The sequence below is a fragment of the Aulonocara sp. 'chitande type north' Nkhata Bay genome, linkage group LG3, assembly GCF_057382095.1.
Source record: "Aulonocara sp. 'chitande type north' Nkhata Bay isolate Kocher_YH1m ecotype deep benthic linkage group LG3, A_spYH_male_GT1.1, whole genome shotgun sequence".
NCBI lineage: Eukaryota > Metazoa > Chordata > Actinopteri > Cichliformes > Cichlidae > Aulonocara > Aulonocara sp. 'chitande type north' Nkhata Bay.
Window position 1 is genome coordinate 64,398,298 of NC_141346.1, and position 12,336 is coordinate 64,410,633.

Sequence of the window (12,336 nt, forward strand, 5' to 3'; positions counted from 1 at the left end):
AGGTCAAATCCATTTGTAGAGGTGATGGGAGGTACGATGAAAATAGCGGCATGACGTATAGTACCGCAACGTTTCGCATAATTAAATGTAAGCTAAAGCATCAGGGAGCCAGGAAACCCAGCTGCCAGTATGAAGGCAGGCTTCTCACTAACAGGATCATTGTCGTGAAATGTGAAGGGAAGTTACCTGTGCACTTCGATCGGGACCTTCTACCCTCTGAGCGCAACGATGGCGAGCAACTATGAGGAAAGAGTGGTGTGGAGGGGGGGCGTGGTCTGCGATGCTGCTGCAGGTGAGATGGATGTACCTGCGCTGCATTTGCTATCACGCCTCGCCAACTTAAAAGGCTTTGTGCTGTCTGAGTTGTTGGTGTTGTGGATGTGTTGGCTGGCAGTCCACAGACAGACTGATTTACACAACTGTGGAAAAAATAAAATTAATATATAAATAAAAATTGGAAAACATAGATGTTTCATTATTTCATATAGATTTCAAATAACATACCATTTGATGTCAACATGGTTTAGTTGCATTTGCAGTGCTCGTGCTGTTATATTCTTATGATTCTCTTCATTTTATGAGTGTATCCTTCAGCCTTGCTTCACATATTTACTGCTGCTTGATCAGCTTTAGTCCTGCTAGCATCAGCACAGGTAGAAACAGATCACACATCAGAGAATCGGCCGTGCATCTAAATGCAAATGGAAACTAAAAATGAAAACATAGATAACTGAGCTGAACTTCATAGATCTGAAAGTTGACCAATGCATACATAGTGCTAAAAATCACAGGTATCGGGAAAACACATTATTTTATATTATGCTGAAGTCAATTGTTATCCTTTTTTAAAACTATATCATATAATAAAGTCTGTTTTGAAGTTTACTATGGTAAAAAAAAAACATTTTAAGGCTCTTCAGATATACTGTAACTTCATAGGTATGAACCATCAAAGCATTTTCATCATAAATATAAAACTTCATTAGGTAGATCTGTTCAAATAGTCATTAATGCAAATATCTGATCAGCCAATCACATGGCAGCAACTCAATGCAGGTGTAAAAGGTGAGGTCTAAAAAGAACCTTTAAGAAAATATGAATCATCTTAATCAGTCTTTAATTATGAAGCAATGGCCTAACTCCCTCTGACAAACAGACCTGTGGCAAAATTTATAAACCACTTTTGACTTTTTCCAAGGTGAACATTGTCTGGCAGCAGGTGCCCTTCCCCTCCCAGATCACGGTTCATATCTGATTTTCAGCTCTAAAGTTTATTTTTCTCTTCATAACAACTGTGCAAAGGATGATTTCTGAGGATGATGACACATTTAAAATGCTTGGATGCTGACAATTATGCAGAGTCAGGCATGGAAAGGCTGCTCTTTGTGACAGGTGGGTGTTGTCATACATGGGTGTAGCTGCCAGCTGTCCTCGAGGCTTCACCTCTGCTAAACGTGTGTCTCTGAACTTGACCTCGTCTCATAAACTCTCCTGTGATTTTTATTTTGCATCCTTGGTTATTCAAATGAATGATTAATATATTAATATAAATCTATACAGATTTGTCCACACTGGATATGACAGTAAGAGTTAGTAAAGCTTTGTTAACGTGTCCCTCTACAGCCTGTTGTTTCTTAGTTTCACCAGTGAAACTGAATTAAAAACAAAACATAGATGACATATTGTCGCCTAGGCAACCACCAAGCTCCCAGTGCCTACAGACATTCACTCAAACATGCTGGTCATTGGATCGTTTGAATAAATACCTTTAACTAAATATCAATGTTTTCGACATGTCTTAGTTTACATTATTACACAGTTATTATGAGAGAGCATGTCTAATATTTTTCCACTAAACAGTCGTCTTCTCCTTTGGTTTGTTTGTAACAACCATTTATAAAAACTTGTGTTTTGCTTTTGTTTTATTTTTAACTGCAATTCTGGTCGAGTAGCTTTTATAGTGTTAATTCAACATATACTACAAAATAAAATGACTTTTTTTAAAGTACATTTGTGGACATTTTATTTTCAAACTATCCAATCACAGAATCAAATGCACAAAGCCTGTGATGTCATCAAAGGCACAAAGCTTGTGATGTCATCACATTCTGTCATTGGAAGGAGAAATTCAGTCAACTGTAGCAACTCTTTGGTGGCAGAACTACAAAACAACCTGTTTGTTAAAACCAAGATAAGGAAGACACAGAGACGCAGAAGCAGACGCTGAAGCAGACGCATATAAAATGGCAGAAGCACAGATGGAAGTGGTCGTGAGCCCAAATATAACAGTTTTGCAAAGATCGGAAAATGACCTCAAAAAACCCCAAACACCAAATCCTGAAACACGTCCTGTGGCACAAGTTCAAACAGAAGTGGTCGTGAAAGGCAAGAAAAAAAGGGGGCAAAAACAGAAAAGAGTGGCTGAAGAACCCAGACGACCGATTACTCGGGCGTATGCTCGGGCTCTTCTAGAAGCCCAAAACAACGTGGCTGATGGAAGCAACCTGAGAAATGAAGAAGTGTCAGGAAACCCTGAAGGAACCTCTGAAAGGGAAAACCCTGAATCCCTCCCTATGTCAGAACCAAAGGACGACGTGAATATGGAGACAGAGGCAAACATGAATAACGCCAGTGGACAAAACCCTGGGCCAAATGGAGGGACGTGGCAACATCAGCCAAATCCCAGATTTATACCCCATCATGGCAGAGTCCAGTATGATTCATGTTGTGAGATTGCTGCTCTCAGGCATCAACTACAAGCTTCCCAAAACCACCAGAACGAGCTTTACTGGAAACTGGTAGCTGCTAATAAGAGGGCTTCTTATTACCAGTCTAAGGTGACGAAACTTCATGCACAGATGATCGCCGACAAAAAACAGCATGAAGAAACAATTAAAGAGCTCATAGAGCAACTGGAGGAGGCTAATGATAATAATAAGCCTGATAAGAGCAAAACAGAGGTTCAAGCAAAGGACAACCAAGCAGTTGTCATGCTGGATGACATGATCCGTGTCCTGCACGAAGACGTCAGCGACCCTACCACAGAGCAGTGTGTGGATTCTTCTACACAAACCACAGAGGCTTCACACACGGACTGTGTAGGTCTGAAGGAGGCTCAATTTGAAGTCCAATACAAGACTCAACAAGAGCAAATAGGAACACTCCAACAACAGCTCCTAGAAGCTCAACACCAACTCAAGGAACAGGAAGACAAACATAGGCAGGACCAGGAGACACTGAACATGGAAATCAGTGAGCTTAAATCCCAGCTCTGCTCCAACAAGGAGCTTCATGACATGAAAGTAGAGACTCTTTATCAAGAGTTGAAAGAAGTCAAAGCGTCCTACATTAAAATCACACAGGAGCAAAATGAACAAAATTCCAACACAGCAAATGGAAAATCTGAGCTTCTGGTGGAAAAAGACACCAAAGAACAGGACAAGGAAGAAGAAGAAGACTCCCTGACATCAACTGAGATGTCTCTGCATGACTCTCTACAACAAACAGAAGACAGAGAGAAAATGATAACTACCAATCCAGCTGAACTCGAAACTGAAGCTAAGACTGTGCCAGAGAAAAAACCCAAGAAGAAGAAGAGGAACTGGCTGCGTCGGCTTTTCAGCTGTACCAGTCCACAGACAGACAGTGTTTGTTTGTTTTTCTTTAGTAACAAATGACCTCAGACCAGCTTATAATATTTTATAAACAAATAAGCATAAATGCATAAACTCAGCCTGGAATAACGTGGGATAAACATGGGATGTGCATTTTTTTATTTGTTTTGTGTTACTGAGTCTTGCAAGAATGCCAACCTTACCAGCAGCAGCTTGGTTTTTTTGTTTGTTGTTTTTTTAATTTAATGAGTGCTGAAAGTTGAGCAACAGCTGTGACAGCGAGAGAAGATGGAGCCAATCAGAAACAACTGTGAAAATGTACAATATGCAAGCTAAGAAAGCAAAGTGTAGCAATGTTGCCATCATTTTTGTTATTGTGGTATTTTTTTCAACATTCACTGAAAATCACTTCTCTCATATTTCCTCTTTATTATTTTCATCACTGTTTAAGAAACGTAACAAAGTCTTATAAAGCATCTAAACCAGCATCATGAAGTGATGTTTAAAGATCGCAGCAAGCTTACAGCATCTCTCAACTCAAGAGCAACATTCAAAGTGCACAGGCTGAAGGAAATGATTGATTTTATCACATGCAATTACAATACGCCTTTTCATCTGTATCTGGATGTACAATGGGTATCGGTTGTTTGTCCCAGCAGTTTACAATACAGAATGTGCATGTCTGTGGGGCTTTTATAAAGATTTCTATTTGCATTGATACAATTGCTTGGATCACAAATTGTTCTAACTTGATTAAAGTCACCAATGATAAAGGTATTCTTGCGCTTACAGTTACCATTATTATCTCTGTTTGCTATCAGATCATCACATCCCCCTTGTGGGATCATGTTGATGATATGCTGGTTTTCTGAACACGTTCGCTAGTCATGCAGAGCACAGTGCCAGAGAGTGCCACCAGCAGGAACATGGAAGTCTTCATTGTATTTCTATATCGAAAAAGTAAACAGAGTGAATATATAAATCAGTATTATTTCGTTTAATTGATTAACTTGTTTATTTTTGTTTCCTAAATGTTAATCGTGCTTAACTATTAAAGTAAAAATACAGATAGATAGGAAACTCTCTGAAAAGTCAAACTGTTTTCAGTGAGTTTATATATTTGCCAGAGGAAAGGTCAGGATCTGCATATCTGACCACTTTGAATCAATTTATATCTAAACAGAAATCAGTAAAAGTTCAAATCAGTTTTATCAATATCCTCACTTATGAGGATATTGATATCCGTATAACTGGAGTTATTATAGATTTTCATACATGACATTTGTGAAAAAGGCGAGGGTGTCAGGGTCCCTGTGTCTACCCGGTCGCCTCAGTGTGGCTACATGTGTTTTTTTGTTTTGATTTTGTCCCCGCTCTCTCCCTCCCTCCTTCTCTCACTGCCTGGGCGGAGCTCATCTGTGGGCTCCTGCCCTTGGCCCACGCACCTGGTGACACCTGTGGCTCATCACCCAACAGTGTTCCAGTCCCCTTATAAGATGGCAGCCCTGTATTTCTCGTTGCTGGACCGTTGCCGACTCTCGTCAGTGTTAACCCCAGCTCAGTTCGTTCTCGTGTTTCCCTAGCGATCTTCTTACAGTAACCTTTTGCATCTCTGTGAATAGATTTCCCTGGACCTGCCCCTGTGTTACCTGAGCGATCAAGTGTGTGAGGATTGGAGCGAGCTTTTGTGTTTCTTGTGGAGTGTGAAGAGGAGCGTGGAGCGTGGATGGAGTGAGGACTTTGGAGCGTGTGTGGACTGCAAGTGTCTTTCCCCCCTCCTGTTCGTGTGTGGATTCCCGGAACCCGTCTTTTCCCCACTGTGTAAATAGATCACCTGGTGCTTCTGTAAATAAAAAACCTTTATTGTTCCCTACTCAGAGCCTACGCGTGAGTCCGTTCAGTCCCGTTGTGACAGAGGGTAAGGACGTAAATCGACTGGTAAAGAGGGACTGGTGAAGAGTCTGCAGCCGCAGCACCAATCCATCTGTCGATCTCCTGTTCCCTTCTCTGATCACTCGTGAACAAGACTGCGAGTTTTGTAACTTAATAAAAGCAGTAATTTGTTTGCCAGAGGGCCCCTTCCACGTCACACCCTGTTCTTTCCTTCTTGTCTTATATGAAAATTCACTTTGTGTAGCTTTTTGGGAAATTGTTAAACTTCAGGAAGATTCTGAACATGCCCCATCGTTTAGCCAGCTCTTTGGAGCTGAGCAGGTTCAGGCCTGTTGTTGTAAGTTTTATAAAACGATCTCATTTAAACGAATAATCCAGCTGAAGCTTCAGACAGCCGTCAGACAGTGAAACACTGCCATCTGCTGGACGCGAATAACAAAGACACTGCTTTGACGGGTGAGGGAGTTTCAACAAGTCTGCAACGACTCAAGCATCAAACTACAGAACTATTGTAGCGGACATGGTGCTCTAATGACTGCTTCATTAACGCAGGTCAGAAAGGATCAAACATATCAATAAATTTTGAGATAAAAAAAATTACTGTTTCACTGCACACACAAACCTTCTCTTATTAGCACAACACTGCCCAGGCCTCAGAGTGTATTCCTTATAGACTATTAAACCTTAGCATGTTATTTTAAAGTCTTACAGGTGAAACAGCCAACCAGTGATCCTAACTGTAATTTAAAATATTCAGCTGCAAAAATGCTTTTAGCAAATAGTTTTTTATGACTGTGCTAAGATTCAATACTAGATTTTTGCTGGTCTGATTAAAAGGTTAAATGTAGAAGTTTTGGGATCATATATTAACACTTCCAAAACAGAAAAGTTGTTGTAGAGAATCTATGTTCATTATTGTTGCTCATCATGGAAAGACAAAGACATCAGACTCTGCTGAAAGATTTTACACTCCTACTCTCTGCACACAGCGGTCTGAGGGACCTTCCAGGATCGGGGATTTTATTTATTTTGTTCTTTTTCGGTCTTACTGGTTAGTAGGTTGTGATTTTCTACCTGTTGATCTCTCATTTGGAACATGATTTGCTGTGGAGCAGATTAGGTTCAAAGCATGAGTTGACCTGGCATAATGTCTTGGATTACAAAAAAATCCCACATTAAACCTTGAAGTTAGCCGGATAAGACAGCGTTCTGTTTCACAGTAAAGGCCTCAGAGAGTTGTTGCTAACCAAAGTCTATCTTGTACGGCCACGCAGCATCTAATGACGTTTTGTAACCTGTCACTACAAAGGAGCAGTGAAATGATTGCTGTTTTAGCGCACATACACAGTGTGGTGATCAGTATAAGGACATTAAAGTGATGTTGCAGAAAGCTGCATCTGGTCAGAAGGAAAAAAAACACGCACACTTGGAAGACTTGACCAGATTTGCACAAAATGAATGGCTGACAGTGGACAGATACAAGGATGTGGATGGTCACACCCTCGTGCATTAAAGAGACCGTTCACAAAACCAAACACTCAACAGACACAATAAGACAGCTGATCAGTTTGCCTCACTAACTCATCTACACAAGGCGTGTTGTAGAAGTAGAGCAGGGCGATATGGCCAAAAATATTCATCACGATATAAATTTGAAAATGTGCGATAACGATATAACTGACACGAGACAAAATACTTTACAACTCCACTTCATTTGTGCAAAAAAACAACAACAATCAATGTATTTTCACTTAAATAAGCAGCTGCTTTTCATGTGCATTAAACTTATATAAAAATGTAACAGTGCACATGCAAATTCCTCGCTGACAGTTTAACCAAAAGGCATTTCCAGTGGAAACTGGCCGATATATCCTCAGCACAACCATGTATAATATCCACAAAACTTAAAAAGAGGTTAAACAAACACACAATACAGTAATATTATGTTGAAGCACAGTACGTATCACTCCGCGAGGCTCCTGCCTACGATAGCCGTAATGCTCCAACAATCCATCAAGCGGTGCGGCTTCGTAGCTTAGCAAAGTCGTACTAAAACATTTGACAGATTTTCGAGCGCCGTGCACATAAAATCGTTTCCAGGTCAGTAAACACAACCAGGATTCATACAGTGGCTTGCAAAAGTATTCGGCCCCCTTGAACTTTTCCCCATTTTGTCACATTACAGCCACAAACATGAATCAATTTTATTGGAATTCCACGTGAAAGACCAACACAAAGTGGTGCACACGTGAGAAGTGGAACGAAAATCAGACATGATTCCAAACATTTTTTACAAATAAATAACTGCAAAGTGGGGTGTGTGTTCAGCCCCCTTTGGTCTTAGTGCAGTCAGTTGCCCATAGACGTTGCCTGATGAGTGCTAATGATTAAACAGAGTGCACCTGTGTGTAATCTAATGTCAGTACAAATACAGCTGCTCTGTGACGCCTCAGAGGTTGTCTAAGAGAATATTGGGAGCAACAACACCATGAAGTCCAAAGAACACACCAGACAGGTCAGGGATAAAGTTACTGAGAAATTTAAAGCAGGCTTAGGCTACAAAAAGAAACAACGTCCCACGGAGCACTGTTCAAGCGATCATTCAGAAATGGAAGGAGTATGGCACAACTGTAAACCTACCAAGACAAGGCCGTCCACCTAAACTCACAGGCCGAACAAGGAGAGCGCTGATCAGAAATGCAGCCAAGAGGCCCATGGTGACTCTGGACGAGCTTCAGTGATCCACAGCTCAGGTGGGGGAATCTGTCCATAGGACAACTATTAGTCGTGCACTGCACAAAGTTGGCCTTTATGGAAGAGTGGCAAGAAGAAAGCCATTGTTAACAGAAAACCATAAGAAGTCCCGTTTGCAGTTTGCCACAAGCCATGTGGAGGACACAGCAAACATGTGGAAGAAGGTGCTCTGGTCAGATGAGACCAAAATGCAAAATGCTCTGTGTGAAAAACTAACACTGCACATGACTCTGAACACACCATCCCCACTGTCAAATATGGTGGTGGCAGCATCATGCTCTGGGGGTGCTTCTCTTCAGCAGGGACAGGGAAGCTGGTCAGAGTTGATGGGAAGATGGATGGAGCCAAATACAGGGCGATCTTGGAAGAAATCCTCTTGGAGTCTGATAGGTTTGTAACATAAACCTATTCGCTGGAACGTTAAGGACAATCTGCTACGCAGCAAAAGCAAGACTCAAGGCACCAAAGTTCTCTGGTTACTCATGCATGAGGGAGACCTGGCTGGAGCCAAGCGTCGTTCCACCACTTGACCACTGTCAGACTCTCAGCCAGGTTTCCCCACAGCACTCCTTTTATTGTGGTTACATGAATATGCATAGGGTCATTAACATATAACATCTTACATAGGTATACATGTGAACAAAGAATACTGTGTGTGTGTGTGTGTGTGTGTGTGTGTGTGTGTGTGTGTGTGTGTGTGTGTGTGTGTGTGTGTTGCTGATCAAAGGGTTAAACATCCTTGGTCAGGAAGAGGGTAGCCTCCCCCTCACCCTAGATGGTTCATCCTAGATAACACGGTGAGGAAGTCCTGCAGTTCATCTAAACAAAGAGCACTTAGACTAGAACAGACGTAGCTACGTTAATCCTACCATAAAACAATAAGACACGGTATGACCTCTCATGCTCCCAAAGTGCTGTCTAATACACACAAAGTTTGCAGACTATCAAGGATCAAAACCTCTACCAATCTACAACTAATTACAAAACTCTAAGCATATATAAGTAAATATTTCTAAGCATAAATGACAATCAACAATACAAATCTAACAGAGTCTGCAAAAGACTTGAGACTGGGGCGGAGGTTCACCTTCCAGCAGGACAACGACCCTAAACATAAAGCCAGGGCAACAATGGAGTGGTTTAAAACAAAACATGTCCATGTGTTAGAATGGCCCAGTCAAAGTCCAGATCTAAATCCAATCAAGAATCTGTGGCAAGATCTGAAAACTGCTGTTCACAAACGCTGCCCATCTAATCTGACTGAGCTGGAGCTGTTTTGCGAAGAAGAATGGGCAAAGATTTCAGTCTGTAGATGTGCAAAGCTGGTAGAGACATAAGGCAAACCGGATTATAAGGAGCACTGTCGATTTCCAGAAAAATCAAAGGACTGATTTTTAGAGTGCCTTATTTTCCGAAAAGCAAAGTAATAACATAATAACAACGGCCCGCTAGCATGCTCTTGGTTGCTGAGGCCTATGCTGTGGCTGAGCTGCAAGATTAACTCTGCAAAACCAACTTTCATCAAGTAACAGGGCTCTAGAGTGCAACCAATTTGGTCGCAAATGCGAATCCGTGTAAATGAGAGCAGGTACACTGATTCCACACAAAGACGTAAACACAGAACGGACCGACGCATCAGAATCAGCTTTGTCTTTCTCGGCTTTCTCACCCGACGGCTCGTAGACGGACACGCTGTCGGAGCTTAGCGATCCTGATGCGTCCGGTCCGCGCTGCGATTACGTCTTCTTGCGCTGATTCTGAGCTGCAGGTTTTGTCTCTCCAACCAAAATTCACAGAGCCAGCAGCAAAAGAAGCAGCAAACTGCGCTTCACATTTGATCAATGTCGTCATTAATTTTGCTGTTTTGCTTCCACGACTATTAAAATCACACTCCATGCACAGCTAGCTCTCTCTCTATCTCTCTCTGTACTTCAAGAACAGTTTCCCGTCTCCAATCTCTGTTTTCTGTATTATTCATTCGCTTATTACCCACCAGTCTACCGTTGTTTACAGCGCTGTCGGCTGCTGTCTTTTTCTTTTTTTCACTTAAATGACCTCGGACAAGAAAGCCTATTTTTTCTGTTGATCAATACTGAAGAAATTTAAACTTCATATGCAGAACATTGTAGAATATTTTTAAGGTTATCTGCTATAAAAAGCCAGACCAGGAAAATCTCCTTCATGTTTTTCTGTGTTTTATTCTTAGTTACTTTCACACAAAGGCATCTGCTGTGATGTTCACAATTCTGATGAAGTCAGTACTGATAAATGATCAGAGTTATAATATTTCTGACTGTCTGAGGCTAAGTTGAATCGAATCGGGACTTTGAAAACCGGAATCGAATGGATTATAGAAATCAGTGATGATACCCAGCCCTAGTGAGCAGCCTAGGCACGACAGAAGTGGATGTAGCTGTAATAGGAAAACAACTATTGCTAACTTTTCTGTTAAGTTAAGTCCTGATCCTTCTGAAATTCATAGCCAGTGCTCTGACACGGTGTCATCAATCTTTGAAAGCTGAAAAAGCACAGTGTATCCAGAAAAACACATTATATTATATCAATTATTATAAAATTTGTGTGCGCCTAACTTTTTAAAGTTAGGCGTACCGGTACGCCCATGGCAAAAAGTTAGTCTAGAGCCCTGCAGTAAAGACGAGAGTTGGTTTTGAAAGGTGCAAAGAAGGGAGGGATGAGAAGTAAAAAGCAGCTACTGTCAGTCTTTACAGACAGAAGGACTGATTGGCTGTCTGGGAGCCCAACGGATGTTAAAAAAAAGAAAAAAAAAGTTGAAAACGTTGAAGGTTTGATCATCTACTCCCTCATCTCCATCTCGTTTTTACTCCCACTCATTTCCAGCAGCCGTCTCTGTTAGTCTGCCTTCCCATTTCCATCCTAATGAGGATTTATTCCCACTGAAGCAGCTGCACGGCGCAGGGAAAGAAGACGCAGGAACCGCACGCTGAGTTCATCCACAACTTATGACCTTCCCTGTCTCTCTCCATCCACCTCTCTTCTATCCGTTTAGATGTTTACCTGTCCATGTGACTGTTGACATTAGGAAGCTGTCACTAAACTGCTGTCGCTGCCAATGACTGTCATGTCCCCCTCGAGTGTTAGCCCCCCTCCAGAGCTCTAAAGCACAGGCTTTAATAAGCCCGGCAAGAGAAATGCCAGCTTCCTATGCAGCCTGAGCTGAGAACATTGGAGTGACAAAGAAGAGGGGGGCAAAAGTCTGATGCACACTAGGGCTGCCACGATTAGTCGACTAGTCACGATTACGTCGACTATCAAAATCGTCGTTTGAAGCTTTGTAAGATCACAAAAGACGCAGGAATAAGTAGTAGGATTTAAGAGTGTAATAACGGACTGAAACAGAAGATGGCAGCACTGCATGTACAAGGATGCCAACTGCCGTTAAACCCCGAAGAAGAAGAAGCTGTGTCCCAGAATTCATAGCGCAGCCCAGCTCAGTTTCCAACAATGGCGGCAGCTAGTTAGTTTTAATATTACTCTTATTATTCTTTCTGGGTCACAAAATAAACGTTTAACATGTTTTCAGGCGAGAGTGTAGCTGTGTAAACCTCAAATATCTGCTCAGTTTATCAAGACACCACATATTTCAAAAGCGCTCCGACGTTTTCAGAGACGTCTGTTAGTCACTAGCTCGATAGCTAGCCGGGAGCAAGGCTCATTAGAGCCGGTGAGAACACCGGAATCCCGGCAAATCGTTTTCAAACCCACCGCCGTCTTTCACTACTCAGGTTAAACATGATATAAGTCACTTAGATAACTTAAAAATGTTATTGTTTGGCTTTTTTTAGTATTTTATTTGTTCCTGAGCAAATCGGTTTGGCTAAGATTAAAGTTATAGTTTTTACACAGCTGAGTAAACGTCAAGCAGACAACTGATTATCAGAAGTGTGAGATGCTGGAGAATATACTCCGGTGTCCTGTTATATTTTAGATAGCAAGGAGCAGACGGCTGAGTTTATTAAACTTCACCGAAACAATCTGCAAATTTCATTAAAATTTAATAAACTATCATCTTGTCTTTATTTTTAGTTAGCACATA